The sequence below is a fragment of the Cupressus sempervirens genome, chromosome 9 (genome assembly GCF_028749045.1).
Source record: "Cupressus sempervirens isolate cs-2001-9-10 chromosome 9, ASM2874904v1, whole genome shotgun sequence".
Lineage (NCBI taxonomy): Eukaryota > Viridiplantae > Streptophyta > Pinopsida > Cupressales > Cupressaceae > Cupressus > Cupressus sempervirens.
This window is the reverse complement of record NC_143126.1, coordinates 387,663,372-387,688,845: the sequence shown is the minus strand read 5'-3', so window position 1 is coordinate 387,688,845 and position 25,474 is coordinate 387,663,372. Positions and strand designations below refer to the sequence as shown.

Below are 25,474 nucleotides of genomic sequence, written 5' to 3'. Positions count from 1 at the left end.
GAGACCGAGCAACATTTTCTCATGGAATGTCCAAAATACAATGTCATCTGCTCTAGCTATTGGGACATTCTTAAAAAGCAATTTAAGAACTCTTTTTGAAGAAACACAACTAGATAAGACAATAAAATTAGTGATCAACATTCATTGTCGAAGAGAAGACTTAAAGAACCAATTTCAAAAGGCCTGATATTCTTACACCCTTTTTCTGGAGGGTGTGTTTTTTTTCTAGGTGCTCCCATATACTCCTTTAGCTTTGTAGACAATATTAAAATCATTCATTTATTTAACCCTTCACCAAAAAATAATTAAAAATAGAATCCAAACCCCCTCCATAAAGGATGTGGCTATCCTCCATACAAAATGAATCGTTGACCAAATTTCAAAAAATAAAAAACACAATGATTTTTTTATAAATTTTCAACATTTATTCTTTATGATTTGCATATTTTATGATAAAAACCAACAAATTTTTTGAAAAAAATCACTCTATTTTCATGAATCTAAAAATATATATTGTACTTTTTTTTTGTTATCTTTGTACATTTTCCGCCTAAGGGAGAGGAACCAATAGTCGTGAGGGCTAACTTCATCAACATGTAGCTACTACATGAGATATCATAAGACCTTCATTTTATTTTAGAAATGTAAAATAGACACTAAACTACTTACAACTAAGGTTTGAAAATGTGACTTATCACACAACTCATTAAAATAGTGCACCTAGTGAGATGTGTCCAAAAAATGACATTTTAAACATTTGACCAAAACTTAATTTAAAAATATTTAGTAATTGAATTTAAAATTATCATTTGTTGTTAATAGAATATTGCATAACTATACAAAATGTAATATATATGTATCTTAAATGGATCAAATAGTTATTATTAATCATAAATATTTATTATATATAACTTTTATATATAACACAAAAAGATAAATACTTCAAAAAAAAAAATGTTGTTATAAAAAAACACATTATTATATAAAATACAACCTATAACCAACACAAAGGGACCATTAGTTGAACACTAAATTTTTTTGACAATCTCACACATTTCATAATAAAATACAAGGCATTTATTAGTATTCACCTTTTATATTTGTGTTGAGACATATTATTGATATGATTTACTCTATGCATATACATTGCTAACTATTTGCTACCCCAATAGTTGTACACATAAGAGTAGTATTTGTACACTAAGATATCAATGTTTATTTAATTGAGCAAATTATATTTTGAATGATACATATATATGAAATAGCTATGATATTTTATTTGAGACAAAATGTTATTTATTTCACTCATTAATGAATTCATATAATTATTTTTTCTTTAACATTTATAAGTTTTCATGTGTTCAAGTATTGGTATTTTTTTTTTTATCAATGTTTGAATTTTTTATATGTAAAAATTGATCAATTAATTACAATATATAGTAAAAATGTGTTGAAGATTGAACTCTATGTTCACGAGTAGGATGATGATCAACTATTGGACCCCGCTCAATAGTGGATTCTCTCCCTAATTCTTTTCAAGCTTGTCCACTAGATAGATAGATAGATAGATAAAATTTTAACATCCGTGAGGCTAAAAATAGCCTATGAGACAACAAGACAACTTAAGCAGACTTAAGTAGCTCTATTCATTTCTTGTGTAGGATGATGATGAGCCCACCCAATTGCTCAATGTACTCTTCGTTGAATAGGTTGTGCCAAGAACTGTCACATATAGTATCCACAAATTTATCTCTGCTATCCTTGTAGGCCTCACATTCTAAAATAAAATATTGTTCAGTTTTCACTTTCCTAGAATTGCAGAATCTGCAAATTCTCTCTTCCCAAGCCTCCTTTGGCCTCTTCCAAAGCTCGATCTCACAACGAAGTTGGTGAGAGTTGGTTCTCAGCTGAGCAATAAGAATTTTAGCCCTCCAAGAAATGTCGGCTCCTATGTACGCTTTTTGGAGTTGATAACAAGTGGGGTTGAACTCATTTATATAATATATTTTCTTCCTCTCAATCTCACTTCCCCAATTTCTCTTGTAGAATTTCTCCATAACAAAGACCTTTATTTCTTTATTATTTGTGGGGCACATATTGAATTGAATATTCAATATACTCATCCATTTGATGTTTTGTTGCATCCATGTCCCTTTTCGCTTACATAGTGTATCACTAAAGACAACTTTAGGCCATCTATCCTCTTCCATTTTTTCAATTCTTTTTCGATAGCTTAAAAAGCGAACCATAGCAAGTGTCTCAATAGGAGCAGCCCCCATTTCACTTAGCATGATATCATATGGAACAGTGCGTTTGATTTTAAATTTGCTTGTGATCAAACGCTTTTGGATTCCTTCGATTTGTTTCCATTGTGCTATAGTAGTGTTGCTAGCCCATAATTCACACATGTAAAGAACAACCGACAACACAAGAAGACCTAACAAGGTTTGGATAGTTTTCCAATCCCACAACTCTGCTTCACAACACTTGTTCTGAAGAGCATAAAAAGCCTTCCACCCACCTAATGTCCTTTTATGCCTACAACTAGATCAGCTTAATTTTTTGTTGAAATCGATGCCAAGGTATTTATACTCGGCAACTTCTTCAAGAACACTTTCATTGTAATAAAACTCATGTTGATGTTGTTTTTTATTATTAAAGAAAATCATAACCTTAGTTTTGTTGATATTGACCTACATCCCCACCATTCTGCAAAAAGCTCTCAAGAGAAGATAGATGATCTTGCAAACCACAGGTAGATTTGGCAATCAAGATGAGATCGTTCGCATATAGGAGCAACTTTATAACAAAGTCACCTAGCTGAATGCCTTCACCCTTTTGCATATTTAACCACTCTTCTAGTTTGTCAATATATAAACCAAACAAAGTAGGAGATACCCCGATATCACTCTTAAAACATTCTGAGATGCCATCTAAAGTTCTGATTTTGACTTTCACCTCTTCATACATCCTATGAACAACAGCTTTGAGATACATAGGAATCCCCAATTCTTCCATCCTAAGCCAAAGCTTGTTGTCTCTAGGGACAGTGTCAAAAGCTTTTTTAAAGTCAACAAAGCAACAAAAAACCTCTTCCTTTTTCTCCCACTCTTTTTCAATAATGTGTCTTAAAGTAACATAGTGATCCATTGTCGAGTGCTTTTTCCTAAAATTAGCTTGCCCTTTAGCACGTTTATGGTTTTCTTCTGCCCATTTGCTGATCCTAGTTTCTATCATGCTACCAAAAAGTTTAGCAAAGAGGGGATTAATCATTATAATCCTATAGTTGGAGGGGTTGTTAACATCACCACTCTTTAAAAGTGGTATTGCAAAGCTGATGTCCAATCTTTCGAAAACCCTTCTTGGCAGATTTTGTTGAAGATTTCAGTGATGTGTGGTGCAAGAGTTTTCATACCCCACTTCAGATGTTTTGCTTGAAGCTCAACAAGGTCTTTTGCTTTACCTCCACCCAACTTCTTAATCCCTATCTCTATCTCTTGCACAATGAAAAGATTTGTAGTATCATTGACCAAAGGTGGTTGTCCCACTCCACCCTCTTGTTCATAAAGTTTCTTAGCATATTCAAACCATTGGGTGGCAGTAATATTATTTTTAGTTTGCTTTTTCCTTGGTTGGAGTTCTTTCCAAAGAGGTTTGGGGTTCTTTCTACCCAAGAAAATTAACTCCTCTCTCCTTGTGATCATAAAATCAATTTTCTTCTTCTTTAGGATCTGTTTGTAGGCCTTAATGTCAAGGTTAGTTTTATTTAACTCTCTTAGGTTTCTCCTAGTCCTCTTGCATTCCTTGTCAAACCATGCATTGGCTGGAAAATAATTAGTTTTAAATTTTCTATTTTTTACTCTCTTGCATTTTGAAAGAGCCTCATGAATCAGATTTGATAAATCATGACTATTAACAACATGCTTATACATAGGGTGTCCCATACAAAGTTCCTCAAGAGTAGCTTTGAAAGTGTTACTATTTTTTGAAGTCAACAAAATTTTGCCCTAAGAAGGGGGGTGTTCAGGGCCTTGGTTTTTTGCCCCAATCCACCTATCCTTTGCCCAGTACAAATTTATGTACAACGGTCTATGATCTAATTTGAGATCCCAAATGTGCTCTCCAATTTCAACTTCTTCAATATTCTCATACAAATTATGCAAACAAATTACATAATCTACCACACTTGCCTCGTTGTATGTGTTGCAAGTGAAATTGCCTGACTTAGCCCATCTAGCCAAACCATTACAATTTATTAGATCAAATGTGCCACATAGAGTGATCAATTCTTCCCTAAAATGATTGCAGCCTTTAGCATCCTTAGATATTCTTTCCCATTGATGATTTCTCTCTTTTGTGAGCCAAATAGGGTTATCATTTACTTTGAAGCTAAAAATACTTGCTTGCCAATTTGTTGTCCTAGCATTGAAATCTCCAACAAGAACATCCCCACGTTGCGAAAAAACAACATCTTTCTATAATGCAGCATAGGGGTCATTGTGATCTAAGCTACACTTTTTATAAGTTTTAGATACCTATGGAGCAAAGTAACAGGCTGCGATCATGAGAAGAGTGTTATTTTCCACGATTTTGAGTCATATAAATTATTTATTAGAATCAATCTTTTCCAACTAAATGGCACGACCTTCTCTTTCTTTTACTAGAACCATTATACCTCCATGACCTTTACCGTTTCTCGCTACCTCATTTCACATTGTCAGCTTCCAGTAGCCTTCAAACAGTGGGGTCTTACATCCCTCATGAGCACATCCCTCATGCTCATGTGTCTCTATGAGACAAATAATGTCTTTGCCTTCTGCAATAGGTCCTAACCTAGGCCCACGTCTCCAAGGATAACCTCTGCAGTTCCAACAAACTAAACTTAAGGATGCCTGGGTTGAGCTTGATTGCTATTTGTTTTGATGTGGAAGACTTAGAGTTGAGTTATTATCACTAAGCATGATTGTTGATCTTGTTGTATCGCTGCATGCTAAAGTGTTTGTTGTCGCACCTTTGTTGCCTTCTTGTTGCCCTTGATTGGGGCGGTGGCCAAAATGAGCAATAATTGTTTTTCCCTTGAACATCCAAGCTCTTTTGCCTTCATTTCTAGCTGTTCCGATTTTTTCCATTTGCATCCTTCTTTCTTCTTGTTGTCTCATAGTTAGATCCTCCTCTAAAAAGAAGCGAAAACCCCTCAAGAGTTGTTTTTTGTTAAGTAGATTTTGTTTGTCACTAATACTGGGCATGACTACCTTGATTGGCCTATTTCTCTCAGCATGTGGTTTGCCAACCCTCCAAGCTTGGCAATTTGACTTTGCCACAACAACACTTCTTGTAACAAATCCCTCGTTAAGTCGAGAGTATGTTTGCCTTCCCCATAATCTTTTATACCTTTGATAATTATATTGGATGCCCTAAGCTACCTTTCCTTGACCTCTCTGTCTTATGTATTCACACGAATCTTTGCCTCTTCTCTTGCTAGATCAAAGTGTTTGCTGTTTTTGTCCCAAGTTTTGGTGATTTCTGAAAAACTTCTCTTCTCCTCTTCAACCTCTGCCTTTCCCAGCGAACTAGTGTGAAGAATTGTTCTTACCTTATTGTGAGATGGCTCGGTATTTGCTATGACCTTGTTTGCTTCTAGTGTAGCATGCAAGTTTTTCCATTCATCCTTCATATTTTGCCATTCAAGCTTCCTTGCTAAAAGTGTTTCTTGCAGCATTGAGATTTGAGCTTTTAAAACGTTGTTATTGTCTGCACGAGCTTTATTTGCTGCAATTAGCACATGTATATTGCGGTAACTTTCTTGTTCCTTAGCCTCTAGGAGCTCCAACCTCCTCTTGGCCCTCAAAAGTTCTTGTACATAAAGCTCTAGGCACCAAGCAAGAGGTGTGGAGGTAGGGTTGTAAATGACAGGGTTAACAAAGTTGTTGCTATCACACAAATGACTGTCACCACCTATGTGTGAAGGAAGGCACATTTTGACAACATCTTTTTGTTTATTCTCTTGTTTATGCAATCTCTGCCCGTGTTTCTACTTTTCATGTGACCATTTCAAGTGAGCAAGTTTACGTTTTAAAATGCCCTTGAACTGTTTAACGTTGACCCAAATATATTTCCCTGTCTTCCCAAATGAGGCCATTTTGACTTGCCCCAAATGGTTAGTTTCAAAGTGCACCAGAATTTCTTGACCTTTTTTTAACCAATGAGATGATTTGTTTTCCCATAGTTTGCATATCCTTAGTTTGTTTTCCCATTGTTTGTGTATCCACAATTTGTTTTTCCATTGATCAAAAGAGCGAAAGACAAAACAAAAGATAGCAAGAGCAAATATATTTGACAAAAAAAAAAAAAAAAACCAGAAACGTGCACCTGGAAACTGCACTGGGACTACCCTGGTCTAAAAGCCCACCATTATCTTGCTGTTGGCTGAGCCCAGTCTTCGTTTTGCCCTTGGTATCGAGCCTGCCTAGAATCTGAACTGTCTGGTATCGTGTCTGCTGCCCGGTGAGAAGAAACCGATTTTTCTCAAAAAAAATGTCTCTAGAGATGCGATGACTCGGCCAAGACTTTTCAGGCCCTGTTTTCTTTGAGACCTCTGATAATTTATTTGACAGGAAATCAAACCCAGTCCTCAGCAGCCGCGAGAGAAACAACGCAATCCAATTAATTTGATCAATATGCTTGAAAAAAACAACATCAGTTTCATGAAAAAGGAATCGATATTTGACTTGAATTGAAACCATGTTGGTATCGAGATGAAAGCAGTGTAACCATGAACAGGTGGAGGAATGACATCCGCCAGACTTACCTTGGGCGAGAAGAAGATAAAATTTACATGTTTTTGTCTCCCAGTTGGCTTGAACCATCCTATTTTCAGCAGAATCGATGCAATCCATCTTTTTACACGAAGAACACACAATGATTCGACAAGCAACAGAGGCCTTCAAGAGGCCAGGTTACTGCATGCTCACGCCATTCAAACAGGCTTTAGATACCGGGACATATATCTGCAAAATAAACTCGGGACTGCCTATGCAAAATGCGGCAAGCTAGGAGATGCATGCAAAGTGTTTGACAGAATGATTGAACGAGATGTCGTTTCGTAAACCACACTCATTGCTGCGCATGCCAAGCAGGGTTATTGCCAAGATGCCCTAATTCTGTTTCTTCAAATGTATCTGGTGGGTGTTTGTCTTGATCATTTTACTTTTTCTAGCGTTTTGCCAGCATGTCGGGATCTCGAATTGGTTGAACAAATCTATGAACAAGCAATTGTGAATTTAGTTGATTCTGATATATTTGTGGCGAATGCCTTTATAGACAGGTACGCCAAATGCGGGAGTTATGATAAAGCGCGCAAAGTGTTCGACAAAATGCGAAGACGAGATGTGGTGTCTTGGAATTCACTGATTGCGGGATATGGACAGCATGGACGTGTTGGAGATGCCTCGGAACTCTTTAGGGAAATGCCCAAAAGAGATTTGACTTCTTGGAATTTGATGATTGCGGTGTATGCTCAGAATGGATATGTCGACAATGCTCGAAATTTATTTCAGGAAATGCCCAAACAGGACGTGGTGTCATGGAATGCAATGATTCCAGGGTATGCACAGATTGGGTGTTTGGATGAAGCCCTGGAGCTCTTTTCTAGATTACCCCAGCAGAATGTGGTCTCGTGGAATGCAATGATTGGAGGTTTCTCTAAGAATAGTTATGCAGAGGAAGCCTTGAGACTTTATGGACAAATGCAATTTAAAGGTGTGAAACCGAATCCTCAAACCTTTGCAACTGTACTCTCAGCATGTGCTGACTTGGAAGCTTTGGAACAGGGTAAGGAGATTCATGAAGCTATAAAAAGTTTCGAGTTTGAATCCACTGTTATTGTGGCCAGTGCCCTCGTTGACATGTATGCAAAATGTGGAAGTCATGAGAATGCATCTGAGGTATTCGATCAAGTCTGTCACCGAGATGTGGTGTTATGGAACTCCATGATTGCAGCATATGTTTGTAGTGGACATATTGATAAAGCTTTGAAATGCTTTCAAAGCATGCCCCAGCGGGACAGTCTCATGGAATTCAATCATCGCAGGTTACGTACGGAATGGGAATACTGACGAGGCCCTAAAACTATTTCAGGAGATGTCAAAAAGAAATGTGGTCTCATGGAACACGATGATCACAGGTTATTCTCAAAACGGCCATGCTGAAGAGGCTTTGGAGCTTTTTAGACAAATGCAATCTGCAGGCGTAAAGACTAACTCACAAACATTTGCTGGCATTCTTCCAGCATGTGCCAATTTAGCATAGGGTAAGGAGATACATGAAGAAATAATAAGGAGTGGATACGGGCTTAATGTTTTCATGGGGAGCGCCCTCATAGATATGTACTCAAAATGCGGAAGCATAGAGAATGCACGGTGTATTTTTGAAAAAATGCCTCAGCAAAATGTTGTTTCATGGATAGCAATGATTGCAGGATATGCCATACATGGATGTGGCAATGAAGCCCTTATGCCGTAAATGATATGCAAGAGTCATGCGTAAATCCTGACCATGTCATCTTTGTTGGCATACTGTCTGCTTGCTGCCATGCAGGACTGGTGAAGGAGGGCTGGGAAAATTTCAACCTCATGACTCAATACTCTAATATCACACCTACGGCGGAACACTATAGTTGCATGGTTGGCCTTCTTGGTAAGGTTAGACAACTGGATGAAGCAAAAATTCTTATCGATAGTATGCATATGAAACCTGGTTCAACTATTTGGCTGTCTTTGCTTGGTGCCTGTAAAGTCCATGGCAATATTTTACTGGCAAAACAGGTTGCAGAAGTCCTTATGTCATTGAACCCGAAAGATGCTGGACCTTATGTGATGCTTTCCAACATATATGCTGCAAGTGGCGAGTGGGATTGCACCGAAGAAGTATGGAAAACAATGAAAGACCGGGGGTTGAAAAAGGAGTTGGGGTGCAGTTGGATTGAAGTAAATAAACAAATGCATGTTTTTCCTGCAACCAAGGTTGAATTTTGACTTCTGCCTTTATCTCTAGAAAATGCATTTGTGAAGTTCCTGAATTTCAATTTTCGATCAACCATTTCAAAATTCATTTTCCGAAAATTTAATATTAGAACATCAAATTTCCAAGTAAATCATGCAAAATGAGGGCTATGTTTGCACTGAACGTTGAAAACAATATACAAATGCGGAATATGCAACATCTTAAAGGAAACAAATCTAGCACAGGTATAAAGTTTCAGAAAAATGAGTTTTTTTCCTAGAGATAGAGCAGCATTTTGTCAAGGACTGCCTGGCTTACAATGACATCAAATCTGGTTATACAAAAATATTGCAGAACAAGGACTTCAACTATTTATTCGAGGAAGATCAAGTGAAGAGAGCAGCGGATTTGATTACCAAACTTCAGAGAAGGAGAGGCAAGTTATCCAAAACTTTACAACTGACTAGTTCCGCTCCTGACTCGGGAGGGTGATCGCATGGGTTCCATAGACTACTTTAGTCTCGTGGACGTCATTAAAATCTATCATATCATATCATATCATCATTTACTTTTCTTCGAGGACAACTAAAAATGCGTAATGCGCACCATCTTAAAACAAAAAAGATCCAAACCGCTGTTCTTAGAAGACGTGGACTGATTTCATTGTGATAAGATTTTTTTTGGATGGAAAAGTGTGGTTCCATGGGCGACTCATCGGTAAATCATCCTTTGTAACATTCATCAAGAATACGTGATTGACGCTGAAATATCTCTTGGTGAACCAATAGCATTGCATTTGCTTTGGCTCTCACGCTGGGGTGCCATGGGTGTTGAGGATCTGTTTTCAAGGAGCAACGATATATATATATATATATATAATTTGAATCTTTTTCTGAGTTGAGCAAAATGTAATTGAGGTTGAGGTAGACATCATCCCACTAGTGTAGAGTTCACTTTTAAATCATGTGAAACTGAAATTTAAGATAGAAAACTAATCATTATTTATTTGTTTGTATTTCTATGTTTAGAATTCTACTAAAATTTAAAATTGGAGGATGTGGAAATATTAATGTTGACTAGAATGCAAGTAAAGTTAGGAAGGCTGGTTAGTACTGTAGCTTCGTCTACTTTTAAGAAATGATAAATAGAGTTGTTAGTAGCCTTAATCAAGGGTTTCGACAAAAATAAAGCAAAAGATTGGGGAGACGACTCCACACTAAATACACACTAAGTAGTTTAGTAAGAGGGTGGTTCTCCTACACCATAATTTGCTCAATATCAAATCACGTTCTTAAGCAAAAATTAAAGCAACAATAAGAAACCCTTTTGTACAAGGGAAAATGCTTAGTGTTACTTAAGACTACAGATTTCCAATAATCCATCACTAAGCGATGCAAATCTGAGAGAGGGGGCCAAAAACCAACAAATCTACCAATCAACACACAATATTGATAGAAATACATATTGTCCACCACATGCAAACCATAAACCACTATAAAGGAGGTTTTGACATAGGTAATTGGTCAAGCTTTCAAACCTTTGGAAGAATCGTGGAAAGAAATTTGGTAGCTCAAGCATAGTTCTACATACCAACAATAGCAGGTTTTGGGGGAGGAACCCTATCATTCACAACCCCAAAAGTAGAAACCCTTCCACCTCCAAAGCGAAGAAAAGAACCACCCACAACCTACAATGGGAATGAGGAGCCGTGGACAACACACGTAACCACTGCCCAACACCCATTGAAGCACCCAACCCATTGGAGGTTTGCAACATGGAGGAGGGAGGTGAAGGCTTAAGTGTTTGGTATAAATTGTAATTTGGGCAAGAGAAACCATGTAATGCGCCATTAAGGAACCCAAAAGAAACTAAACTATAATGTCACTAAGTTTGCTAAACGTTTTTTTTTTAAAAGATTAAAACAACAAAAGATAATATAGCGGAAGCACTAACTTGCATACATACAAACAATCCATAAACAAATTACATATCTTAAGGGTTCCATGTTGTTGAATCACACACACACACACACACACACACAAGTTTTATTTATACTAAATCTGATACATAACAAAATCTACATTTAGAATAACCACAAGTACAAATCCAATTAAATAATATACAATTACATAAGATGCCACATGGCATAACCATAATGCATATCATCTGATTTACAAGTCACAAGGTATGAAAAGCTTAAAGAATACACATCATGAATAAATACATCTCATAAGATCTCTAGATAATCAAGTACAATAGATCAGAAAATAACTATCCAACAAAAACACATGATCATAAAGAAAGGAACAACTACACAAGTACATCTAGCAACGACATCTAGTTGTCAGATCTCAATGGTATAAGAAACACTACCACCCGACCTTGTAGAACCTAAATGGCCCACTCTCGTTGTGCTAAGAAGATAATCTCAAGTCCCATACGGATATTAATCCACAAGTCATAACCAACATCTAGGTCAAAGAAATCCTAATAGCAAACTATCTCAAAGGTACCAAGACACAAATAACATATAAACCCAGAGGCAACAAAGACACGTAGGAAATCTACTAAGCAAGTGTACAAGTGTCATCGCATGAGCCAACTCTAAGGTTACCCTAACAGCCTCTCTGGACTCCAACCCCCTAGTTTCTCTATGGGGCATCAATATCTTTTCATACAAATAAGACATACTAATGAAGTAAGGTCACAACCAAGCATCCTCTCTACTCCATCCTAGCCTATACTAGCACTCGAGGCATGGGCGAGGAACAAACACTGACTCTTATTAATTCATTTTAAACTCATTTAATGAAATGTTATCACTTATTAAAACAACTTACAATGGGTTACCCAGGTAACCTCTTTAGGGCTTCGACTTCCATTGCAAGCAACTTCTCAACATACACATAGATAACCTACCCTAAGCTCATGAAAATTACAACCCATAAAATCACAATATTCACCTCAATCCTATACAAGCAACTGGAAAGCACCTAGAGATAAATCACAATATTCAACTCAAGTTTTACAAGCAATTGGAAAGCACTTACAGATAAATCACAATATTCACCTCAATCCTATATAAGCAACTACACCAAAAAATAGCCGATTGAAAACTCAAAGGTTACAACAAGAAAGGAACAATAATCACCTCAGCCCTATACAAGCAACTGGAAAGCATCAAAAGATAATTAATTGAAACTCAAAGGTTACACCAAGAAAATCACACTATTCACCTCAATTCTATACAAGCAACTGATCAAAACTCATCATAAAAATATGTGAATACATCACAATGGTCAGGAATAAAAGATCATGACCAAATAATAACCATTGATCCATATCTCAAAGATCAATACATAAACCACTACGTCTCAAATAACATCATAAATCGGAAACTCCCAGACCTCTGGTAAACATCCAAAACTAGTCAACATACTAAAACACTTGAAACCAACACTAGTAAACCATACATCACATCAAGTATAAACAATTGTAGTTTTCATGATTCATTTGGTTTTGAAAACATAAAAGTTCAATTTTCACAATTGGGTTTCAAATTTTTATTTTTCAAATGTTATCATAGTCGATAAAGGTTTCATATGTTGTATTGATCAATTACAAGTCTCAAGTTCATACCCAAAACTAAATATACTTCCCAAATAGATACAAATTTAAATTTAGTCAACCTCTATGAGACAAATATCTTCATTTAAAAATATACCCCTAAAAGTCCATTTACTGATATTTTACAAGTCCCACCCCCTTTTTTATTGATAAATGATCATTAATTAAATCAATATTAGATTTAAAAATAAATAAATCAAATATACCTTGTTGGATTAAAACTATAATCAATTTCCAAATATTCCAATTAATAAACTAAGTATGTTTAATAAATATTATTAATATTAAATATTAAATTATTATAATAATTATTAAATCATTAATAATTAATATTATTTTATTGATAACAATAATTATTAATTTAATAATATTGTTAATATTTTGTAGCTTTGTTTTGATAAACTCTACTGAAGATATATATGAGATATACATATATATTGTATAATTATTTATATATTAGAGAAAGAGATAATATATAATTTGTATATATAATTATAATGGTTAATATTATGAATAGACATATTCCTAAAGAGACATGTATATTCATAACTCTTTTTTCATATAAATATATTGATAGCTGCATTTGAAAAACACATATCAAATACAATGACAGTGTTAGTACATTTCCAACATATCCATGAAAATCAACAAGTATAATAAAAATTACTAATAATAAATAATAATATTTAATATTAATTACATTAATTAATATATTTAAAAAAATTATATAATAAAATAATTGAAAATTTGCATGCATATACGTTTAAGGCCTATCAGTCGTAGAAGCAGTAGCCTTGGCTGCTTAGACAACCTCTGCAGTCGTAGCAGCTACGACTCCAATCAACAACCTTGGTTTCCTTCGCAGCCAAGCTAGGATGCAACACGGGGATGGGAGAGGTTATGGCCCCTATTTCCCCTTTTCAATTTTAAATTATTTTTTATTGCAAAATGAAAACAATATCCCCCCTCCAATTCGTACAAAGATTTTAATTTTTTGTAATTATGAATTTCTATTTTGTTATAAAAATTATTACAACAATTATTTACTATGGTAATTTTTATTAACATATATATATATATATATATATATATATATATATATATATATATATATATATATATATATATATATATATATATATATATATATATGTACACACACACACACACACACACACACATATATATTACAACTTTTTTAATACAAATCTAATTGGAGAACAAAAACAAACTATCAAATTTGTAAATCTAAATTTTGGGTTTCTTTTTCCAATCCCCATCCCGATTTCAATCAATTCAATTATAAATCACCGAATTTCTCAAACAAGAGTTTTCAATTTTAAATTCATTCACAGACATTTACAAAGAACAACAAAGAACACAAGGGTTTCAACCCAAATAAATTCTGAAAACATATCCATAACAAACATGAAGAAGACAGAGAAATTTCAAAGGGAAAATTATTGTGCAAAACTCAACAAGATCCTACCTTGATTTGATGCTTACCAGACGGATGCTTAGAGCTCACAAGAAATTTCCGTCTTCTTGAAAACCCTCTTTCTCAAAATTTGCTCTTCCAAACCTGTGTGTGTGGAGAAATGATCTCTAGTTTCTTAATAAAGAGCCTTCTCCTTTTAGGGTTTTGATTTTACAATCACACAAACCCTTTTTCTTTGTTATTATTATTATTTTTTAAAATTTCATGTGCAAACTTTTTGCATTTGAATTAAAACAAACATTTATTAAACTTATTTTCTCTCTCTCTCTCTCATATTAAATCACAAGATGCTTTTAATAATATATTTATTAATTTAATTAATAATATTATATAGAGTTTATTAAAATGAAAATTCTAAATAAATTAAATAAATGTAATTACGCCAAATTTAGAACTTTAATTAAATATTTTTAATTTAATTCTTCTATTTAATTAATTTCTCAATTAATTAAATATTGATTTTTCTTTATAAAATTTTCATTGAATTAAATTATTTAATACCCTTTTAATTTGATTTAATTTTAACTGAAAATCACAACAGACCCACAAATCTAAATAAGAAAAGTCATTTGAAAGACAAAGTACTAAATCAAACTCTGAGGTCAAAATCGTGAATTCTTATCACTTGACGAATTCAAAAGGGTAAATAAATCAGATACTTGTCATACTTTCTAGGACAATTGGCTTAGGGTTAGGATTTGGACTCAAGATCTATCTCCCCTCTTTACCATTGAGATATTGCGATAGGGCATGCTCATCCTAGCAATTCAAGGAAGTCGATGCTCGATACATGCAATCTATATAAAATCTGAGCATGTGCATATACATATAAATCTAAACTAAACAAGCGAGTGGTGGATCATGTAGATCCTGACTAGTAGGTGACTATGACTCCCTCCCTCAACCACATCAAAAATGTCAAACATAAAGTAAAACATACATGTACACCATACACATGCAAGTATGGGGTAAGTATCCATAGAAACTGCATATAAATAATCCATCTAACTATCATCATGAAATAATCGAAGTCATTATATGAACACACAAAACATCATCATCAAAAGGATAAACATAAACACCTAAAATAACCATGTATCAAGTAGCTCATCAAATATATAACTAAGTATGAAATAACACCAATAAAATTAGGTAACCAAGCACCACTAATCATAAAACATAACCATAAAAGTGGCCTAAAAGAATTTGGCAATAAGACATGAAAAGTAAACTAGGGGTAGGCACTACAAACCATAACAAAATAGTTGACTAAAACTACAACATCTAAGAATGTTATTTTCACTCAACATGGCATATGTTATCAACCTTTATCATAAACATATTAAGTCAAAAAAAAATTTACAAATCAAATTGTTAAGGTGCACTTTTAATACATGGTACTGACTACAACCAAAAGTTTTATTGGTTTCACATTCAAAGACATGGAACTCTTTATACGAATTGAGAGGTTCCCCTTATTTAGTGAAGGGGTAGAACCCCATGTCCCCAATTTGACCAATATATATAATGTGGTTCAAATCAATCAAGTGCTAAAAGTGCTCTAATTTTTTGCTAATGTTTTTGCTTGGATATTTATCATGAGTTGGACATAGATTGCATTAGATGAGACTTGCACATAATTATTTTGATATGGCATAAGCTAAAACTACTCTTATGGAAAAGATTCAAGTTGTTAAAGTCACTAGGAAGAAGTTGGTATAGTTGCTAGTTTTAAGCCAATGCAATCATAATCAATTGTGATCAAGCATGGAAGGTCATAAATACTAACAAAAGACATAGGTGAGCATGAATTGTATAGGGATGCAATTTACAATGCTATATTTAGCATCCACTCTAGTGTGAGTATGGATATGTATTCATATTCTTGATAAAGTAGAACATGACATTGGCAAAAATTATCAATGTATTAAAGAGGCAAGAAACACCAAGCCCCAAAGGACTTGGTGTACACCATGCAATTTTCTCATAAATTAAGTAAAAAGACATTCTCATTAACATATTCACAACTAATCAATAGAAATGTTATAATATGTTCTCTACGATATTCTCCTATGTACATGCTTTCCAAGATTTGCATTGAACATTATAGAACCACAAAACACAAAACTGGGCAACAACAGAAATATTCAAAATAATCATCATGAAACATAAGGGGAAAACTCAAATGGGGAAATTATAAATTATAATAGTAAATCTCAAACATGTACATATTTAAACAATGAATCAAATATGACAAGTGTCACAAAGAGCTAGATAGGGGAGTTTCAGTGACTAGTTTTAGCATAGAAAATACCAAAATAATGATATCCCACACAACATGTGGTAAGATCTAAAAAGAAAGTAAAATAAGTCATCAATCATGAATTACAATAAGAGAACATTGCGACTAAAATTAGTCACACAAGAGGGAGTAATTTCCACATGGTACTAAGGAATACATCATCCTAATAGTGTTAGAGAACATGCCCACACACATGAAATAATGAACCATCAATAATCTCAATCATATGTATAGATATATTTTTTTATAAATACAACATTATCATTTGTTAATACAAATTTATTTTTTCTTACACAATAATTTCTATTATGCAGGGTCTTAAAAAGGTGAGGGACGAAGGACCAAATCTACACCTATGCTAAATGCACAACATACATTTTCTAAGTAAACAACACAATGTGGGTGAGGGTGATTACACAAGGAATAAGAACACAAAGGTTATACCATGAGACTCAATCTCTTAGAGGAAGTTATCAACATTTTCATACAAGAGTGACTACACAACAATGATGCAAGCAAATATTGACCAACAACCATGGGGTATGCATAACTCACATCACAAGTCATCAAACTGGTTACAGAAATATGACAACACCCAAATCAAAAGGGTAAAATAGTAATCCCAACATCACACAAGTGGTGGATAATAGCTACTAACACATTGGCCTTATTGCACTAAATGCAAGGTCACAAAGTACAAAATTATTGGTTCACATAATTCCATTAAGCAAGTAATTCCAACAAATGTTGTATGACCACATGACTTTTCCAAAAGGACTAAGATCCAAGAAATTTGAGGACATTAGTAATTAGCCCAAATGATCTATTGTAATAAATAATTACACTCCTCATTACCAAATAAATATCACTTTTCAATAATTACCATGATGCATAAACAATTGTCTACAAGAGGAATGCATTTCAATACTATTTTTTTAAAAACCTTCCCACTAAGCAATAATCCCATAAATAAAGTGCATCCCTCTCTACAAGAAGAAAAAACAATAGGAACTCAAGGCTAAACATATACACTAATCAATGACTCCAAATAAGGGGTTGCACATGCAATCAATCCATACAAGGGTATTCCAACACCTAAAGCAATCAAGGATTAGTAAACATGCATAATCTATCATGCTAAAAAAGAGAGAACATAACCATAATCACCAAGGCATCGAACACAAACCACATAGAGGTCACCAACTAGTCAAAATTCAAGAGCAACACACCAAGCATATAGTCTAAAATGTTTTGAAGTAGATCTCATAAAGGGGTATCATCCATCCTTTTTGAGTGATACAAAGAACTTGAAGATTCTCTTCCTTCTTCATATGTTATTTGGTTCAATTCCTCTAAATACACAAGTTTTCCATACTTAGGCACCCAAGTAACAAGATGCCACAAGCTCATAATAATAATCACTTGCACTCATGTATCAAAAGCATCCATTATTTGGGCAAAATGTGTATGCTATGAAATGAGGATGGAAAAAATATAAAACCAAGTTAAACATACACAAACTAAAAATATATATATGAAAAGACCTACAAAATGGAAGAGAGCAAACCAAAGAGGATGCAAACCTTTTCCTCCAAAAAAAATAATGTGTAAATGATTTGTCCAACATGAAGGTGTGCTTTGTGGTGTTTCTTCAAGCTTTAAAGATGGATTCAAAGGCTAAGTGTGGATGTTGTGAGAATTTTGGCATAATAAGGGTATGATGGTGATATTTGGCTCCCAAATGGGCACTATAACACTAGCATAAAAATAGGATGATTTGTGAAGGGTAGAGGGTTCAATTTATAGGACAAATGGGAGGGAAATGGATGGCCAAGATGAAAAATGGAGGGATTGTGAGGGAGATCTAGCATGCAAGGAAATGGGAGAACATGGATTGTGCTTTCTCACAAGCAATACCCTTGTGAAAAGTGTCACAAGGAGAGTGAGTATGAGGGATTAGGATTATGGAGGGAATGTGACCAATTTGGGCAATGCAAGGGGAAAAATGAGTTATTAGGGGGATGGGCATGTAAGAGATGTGTAAGGAGCATTAATGGTTGATGTGTAAGGAAACTAGGTATAAGTGTAAGGGATGTGAGTGATGGGACATGAGAGTGAACTTGGGTTTGGTTTAGGAAGTCTTAATCCATGTTTAAAATTGTGAAATTTTTTAAGGAGGTGATTAAGCTTAGATAAGAGAGTAATTAGGATGACAAGTGACAATGTTAAAGAAATGCAAGTGGATGAGTTAATGAACTAGGTTTAATTTTTTAGCATGAATGTTGATGATGATCCTATGGGGGAGTGTTCTAGCATTGATAGAGAACTTGAGAGATTTTTATAGTGGTTGTTACATGTTGCATTCATGACTGTGTTTGTCATTGATGTCAACATATTGAAGACTGACAAAGTTGTAGATAGAGATTGAGACCATACGACTCGAGTATTGAAGATGCGGTCAAGAGAAGTTGAGGACATGTTCTATAGAGTTTCCTAGTACTATGGTTAAGAGTAATTATAGTAAGAAAAATATTTGTGATTTATAGAAGATAGTTTACAGACAAATTTGTTGAGAAATGGTTTCTCGTAATTGGATTATATCTCCTAATAGGGATAGAATCACATTATGCACAGTTGTAGAGAGTTAGAAGACATCACAATGACGACATCAGTGAGTATGCAAAGTCTAAGGTCACATGTGTAAAATATTTGTAAATACTGTGAGTCGAAAATGTTATGTAATTATGAAAAGATGTAATGTAACATGTATTTTTTTATCTTAATGAGGTCCTATTGTAATTGTAAATTGAGAGAGGCTCAAGGACGAATCAATAATGTAATCTAGGACTTGGTATAACGGAAGGTTTGTTTCCTTGATTGTAAAGTGTGATTTGTGTGAAATAATATGCAAAGTATAATGCAAGTAAGTGATCTAAGGGAATCATTATGAGATGCAAGTAAGTGGATCTGTTATTGAGACATAACAAGTATTTGGTGTAGAAGAGGCGTGATAAGAGGATAGAGAAAGAGTATGAGTTGCTGAGATCAATTATATTGGTATTATTTTGTAAAGGATAGTATGAAGATCAATTAGATAGTGAATTTGGTGATCTTTCCCATGAAGCTATTTGGACAATGGGTCCTTTTGCCTTCTACAACTACTAACAAGGTTGGAACAACTCCTAACAAGGTTGGAATCTCCTTATAGGGATTCAAAGTATCCTAATAGGGACTGATATGCATTGAATGTATTTCATTGGATCATAAAAGAGTCCATCCTCTTACAAGGAACTTATATATTAGTACATCATCTTGTGGGTACCATCTTCATTGGGGTTTTCCCTCTGATCAAGGGCTTCCCTAGTCAACATATCTAGTATTATTGTGTGTGGTTATCTTCTTATGATTTTTGTTTATATTGATCACATGTTTGAGAGTTAATAAGGATAGTAAAAGATGTTTTAATCAAATAACTAATTAAGGAAAAGCTTAACAACGTAAGGAGATCAATGGCAGGTCATTTCAGAAAAGAAAGTCCTAAGTTTGATAAATTTGACTATGACAACTCGAAAGAGAAGATGAAGACACATCTACTATGCATGGGTCCAGGATATTGGCTAATTAATAAGAATGAAAAGACTATAGTTGAAGAAATAAAGCTTGAAGAATGTACTGAAGTTGGAAGAGATTTGTTCATGTGTAACATGTTATCCAAAGAAGAACTTTTGATAGCTCTTCTTGAAGATGAGTACAGTCAAGTAAAATCTTTGAGGTTATCTTGTGAAATTTGGAAAGCTTTGGAATCTAATTTTGAAGCTGATAAACATGCTAAAAGGATTAGACTACATAATTGTAAATGTCTATTTCAAGAAGCTAAAATGACAGAAGATGAATATGTAAGACTTTATATTGGTAGAATATCATAAATTGTTACAGGAATGAAGGCTTATGAAATAAGTAAAGAAGAAGATGAGATCATATGGAAAATTTTGAAGACTTTGACACTAGCATTCAAGTAGAAAAAACAAATGATTGAGAAAGTGATACCTTGTACTAAGAAATTCACTAGAGAGACTCTTCTTAGACAATTGAAAGTAGTAAAAATAACTTTGAAATAGTTTGGAGATTTTCCTAGAGTGGAGACTTCCTTTAGTACACCAAGTGTTCAACCTACCCTATCTAGGAGTGCAAGCACCAGTGGAGATTATGCTAGCAGCAATAGATCAAGATCTAAAGAAGACAAAAAGATTGAAGAAGGAAATTTACCTACTTGTGAAGAAGGAAATTTACCTACTTGTGAGAAGAGAACCAGATGTTAAGAAAATCTTTAAATGTTGGATTTGTAATAAATTTGGCCATCGTGCTTCTAAATTTCCTAAAAGAGTAAAGAAGTACAAGAATAATTTCAAGTCTAGAGAGCCTAGAGAATGTTTGTATGCAAATGATGATGATGAACTAGATGAAAGAGTTGTGAGTGAAAGTGATGATGAGTTAGGATTTGTTTCTATAAAAGAAGAAAGCCTTGAAAAAGATGTTAGAGAAGAAAGAGCCTTAGTGTCACAAGTTGAGAAGAAATTTTAGATTATGGTTGTTCACATCATATGACCGGTGATAAGAATTAATTTATTGAGTTCAATAGTTATGATGGAGGGATTTTCAGAGTTGAAAATAATGTGGCATGTCATATTAAGGAAATAAGATCTATAACTTTTGATGGTAAAACTAACACAGATGATGTTTATTTTGTTGATGGACTGAAACATAATCTTCTAAGTGTTGGACAATTAGTTGACAAGGGATATTAGTTGCAGTTCACAAAGAAGACATGCATTATCAAGTATAATAATGGTAAGATGATTGGTACTAGCACAACATCAAGAGGTAATGTTTTTCAGTTGAATCATATAGAGATGACATGTTTAGTTATTAAGATTTACAATAGTTGGTTATGACATAAAAGGTTTTATCACGTAAATTTTGATAATATTGTGAAAGCAAGCACCAGATTTACAGTAAGAGTTTTTCCTTAAATTTTGAAGCCTAATGATGTTGTATGCAAAGAATGTGTTATGGCTAAACAAAACAAAAGTTCTTTCTATGGCTAAACAAAACAAAAGTTCTTTTCCTAGCAAGGAACTCACTACAATAGTGGAGTTGGAGATTGTTTACATAGATTTGAGTGGTCCTAAAAAGACAAGAGGATTCTATGGTGAAAGGTATTTCATGATTCGTGTTCATGATTTTACTAGGATGATGTGGTTATCATTTATTAAAGAAAAGTTTGAAGCATTTGAGAAGTTTAAGTTGTTCAAAAATAGAGTTGAAAATGAATATGGATTCAAGATCAAGTGTTTAAAATTTGATAGAGGTGGAGAGTTTACTTTGAATGAATTTAACTATCTTTGTAAAGTAAATGGTATTAAAAGACATCTTTCAGCCCCTAAAACACTTGACCAGATTGGTATAGATGAGATAAGAAACATGTCTGTAAAGAAGTAACAAGAGCTATGATGTATCAAAGGCATTCTAGAGAGAAGTAGTTAATACAACAATGTATATAATGAACAAAGTATAGATCTAAAAATGTACAAATAAGACTTATTATGAATTATGGTTTGGACATGCACCATCAGTGAAGTATTTTACAATTTTTGGAAGCAAGTGTTACATTAAGAGAGATGATGATATTGGTAAATTTGATTCAAGAAGAAATGAAGGTATTTTCCTTGGTTATTCATTGAAATGCAAAGATTATAGATATTTTAATTGGAGGACTAAGACTACTGTTGAGAGCACAAATGTTAAAATGGATGGGATTTTTCAAGTTCAAGAAAGAATACTTGATTACAATTCTAAAGAAGAAGCTAATCCTAAAACTAACCAAGAAAATGTTGAATTATTTTATGAATCTAATAATGATTTGTAAAATGAGATTCAAGTTGTGGAACAAAGAGAGGAACCAATGTTTGAACCTGGAACTAAAGCAAGAATTGAGACAGTAACACCAAACAATAATTTGATAAAGAATCACCCTATTGATCAAATTATTGGAAGCAAAGAAAGAGGAGTTATGAAAAGAAACAAGGTACATGGAGAATTATGTTTGATTTCTCAATTTGAACCCAAAAGTGTTGATGAAGCTTGCAAGGATATCATTGGATTCAAGAAATGAAGGAAGAATTAGAGAAGATTGAGAACAATAACACTTGGGAACTAGATCCAAGACCTAGAGACAATAATATCATTTGGACTAAATGGGTTTTTAGAAATAAGGTGAATGAACAAGGTGAGGTTGTGAGAAATAAAAAAATACTGGTATACAAAGGATATTCACAGCAAGAAAGTATAGATTATGAGGAGACATTTTCACCTATTTCCATAATTGAAGTAGTAAGAATTTTTTTGGCTTATGCAACTAATACAAAATTTAAAGTTTATCAGATGGATGTGAAGTTGGCATTTCAGATTGGTGAGCTAGAAGAAGTCTACATTGAGTAGATTGAAGGTTTTCCTTTAACAAAAGAAGGAGATATAGTATGTAAGTTTAAGAAAGCATTGTATGAACTAAAACAAGCACCTAGAGCCCAATACAAAATATTAGACAAGCATCTTGTAAAGTTGAGATTTGCTAAAGGTACTACATATAGTAACTTTTATCTAAAAAAATTGAGAATGGTTTGCTGATTATTGAAGTATCTATGGATGACACAATTTTTGGAGGTAATGATGAAGGAAGTGCAATATTTGCAGTAAATATGAAGAAAGAATTTGAGATTAGCATGATTGGTGAGATGAAATATTTCTTGGGTTTACAGATTATGCAGAATGATAAAGGTGTTTTCATTTCTCAAACTAGGTATTTGAAATATTCGTTGAAAATATTTGGTTTGGAAAGTTGGAAACCTTTTGCTACACCTAAGGTAAATAATCATACATTATCTAAAAAATATGTGACACCCTTTGTTGAGCAGAACATGTACAGATCCTTGATTCGAGGTTTGCAATAATTGACACATACAAGAAAAGACATAGCTAATGAAGTTGACATTGTTGTGAGATTTCAAGTTGATCCTAAGGAATCACATTATGTAGTAGCAAAAAGAAATTTCAAATATTTGAAAGGTACACCTAATTTTGGGTTTTGGTATGACATATCAAATGACTTTACTCTATGTGCATATACTGATGTGGATTAGGCAACCAGTATAGATGACAAAAAGATTACAAGTGGTGGGGCATTTTTCCTAGGAGGATCATTGGTTTCTTGACTAAGAAAGAAACATGATTTCATTTCACAAAGAAAAGAAGAGTATGTAGCAGCAACAAATAATTGCAATCAGATTATGTGGATGAAGAAAACGTTGAAGGATATTGGAATAGAGTTTTTAGAAATTGTTATCATACATTATGATAATGTAAGTACATTGAGTATGTCAAAGAATTATGTGTTACATTCTAAGACAAATCACATGTCTATGTAAGGCCCACACTCATACCCTATTATAAATTTTAAGGAATGAATGTGATTAGGAGTTAAATTAGGTCATGATTCACATTTTCATTACTAATAGTAATTTATGAGATACCATTAGAGACTGATGTAGATTTTGGTTATTATAAGTCTAATACCCATTCAATAGCATTAGGTTGAATAGATAAGACCACATGAAAACGAGACTCAATATGTTCCAACTAAGAACATAGTCATGAAATTCAAGGTATGATTCACAAGGCAATTGGGAAAGATAAATTAACATTCACTCTAGTGAGAACAACCATGAATGTAGGTTATAATGACAACAAGACATATGGTTACATTGGAAATTGGTTTTAAATTATTATGGCATAATTATGGAAACATTCTAATAGTCTAAGGAATTAACCCTAGAAACTCACACACAAAACCCTCGTAATGTGATAAAGGGATATTGCTAGGAATGTCGCTATGTTTAACTTGATTGGAAGGATACTAGCTAACAAGTCTGCATATTAGTGATTTTCATTTAGGACATATATGCTAAGATCCATTTTATATGTTTTCATGATTTAGTAAAGAGGATCTTAGAGTTTCATTGTTATGATGGAAAGAGTTGTTATAATATTTAGAATGATAATTGGTTATGTTAAGAAAGATATCTGTTGATACACATATTTGATATTTCAATATCTTGAATATTTTATGGAAATGATTAGATGAAAGTTAATTGTATATGTTAATGTGAATTATGTGATATTAGATCATTCTACACTTATCTCTATGTATTCCTATATTATTTCATTGGGCTACTAATGTTTAAGTTGAGTGTGTAGGAAAATTGAACATGTAAATTATTTGGGGAAACAAGGTTCAAACCTATGTAAACACGGTAAAGCCAAGGTGAATCTTTGGAAGATTCAAAACCTCGTTGTATTGTGTTTATTTCATAATGTGATTGTGCATGGGTGTTATAAGTTTAAAGATCATGATTAATTAGAGACATGTGATCGTGATGTGTAAAGTGTTTTAATGTGTGTGTGTGTGTGTGTGTGTGTGTGTGTGTGTGTGTGTGTGTGTGTGTGTGTGTGTGATTTGACTCTTGTGTTATCTATGTGTAAATGACATGTCATATAGGGATTCTAGGCATGAAATCACTTAACCTAAAATTAATCCCATTATGAAATAAAGTTAACCCACCTCAGAGAGTGTTAGGATGAGTCACCTTCATGATGAAATTCAAATTAATTTGATAGGAACTTTAGAGAGCCTGGAAGTGGTTCCCAAGTGTTATTTTGGTGAAAATAAGTCACCCACATGGTAGTAGTATAGGTTGGGGATCTAAATATAACCATAAGTTGGCCTAGGGGACTTAGGAGACCCTCTAAACTAGTCATTTTCAAGCCAATTCGAAAAGTAGAGTGTCACATGACTTCTTTTCTCATTCCACCACTTGGTTGATTTCCTGTTGGTAGAAAGGTACAAGGGTGTAAGAGGGGTAGGTGGGGATGGAAGTGGAGGTCTTTTTAGGGAGCTTGTGTGAAACTTAGTGGTTGTTCACCCACTCTATAAT

At 33.8% G+C, this 25,474-nt stretch overlaps 1 long non-coding RNA gene and 1 pseudogene across 1 annotated transcript; both read left to right on the top strand.

Annotated features, from left to right (window-relative positions):
• Positions 1–6,918: 6,918 nt before the first annotated feature.
• LOC149538892 (pentatricopeptide repeat-containing protein At2g13600-like) lies at positions 6,919–9,104 on the top strand (annotated as a pseudogene).
• Positions 9,105–9,118: 14 nt separating this feature from the next.
• LOC149538891 (uncharacterized) lies at positions 9,119–9,473 on the top strand. Its single transcript, XR_016356130.1, has 2 exons — positions 9,119–9,245; positions 9,355–9,473. It is a non-coding gene; the product is annotated as an uncharacterized LOC149538891 (long non-coding RNA).
• The last annotated feature ends 16,001 nt before the right edge of the window (positions 9,474–25,474 follow it).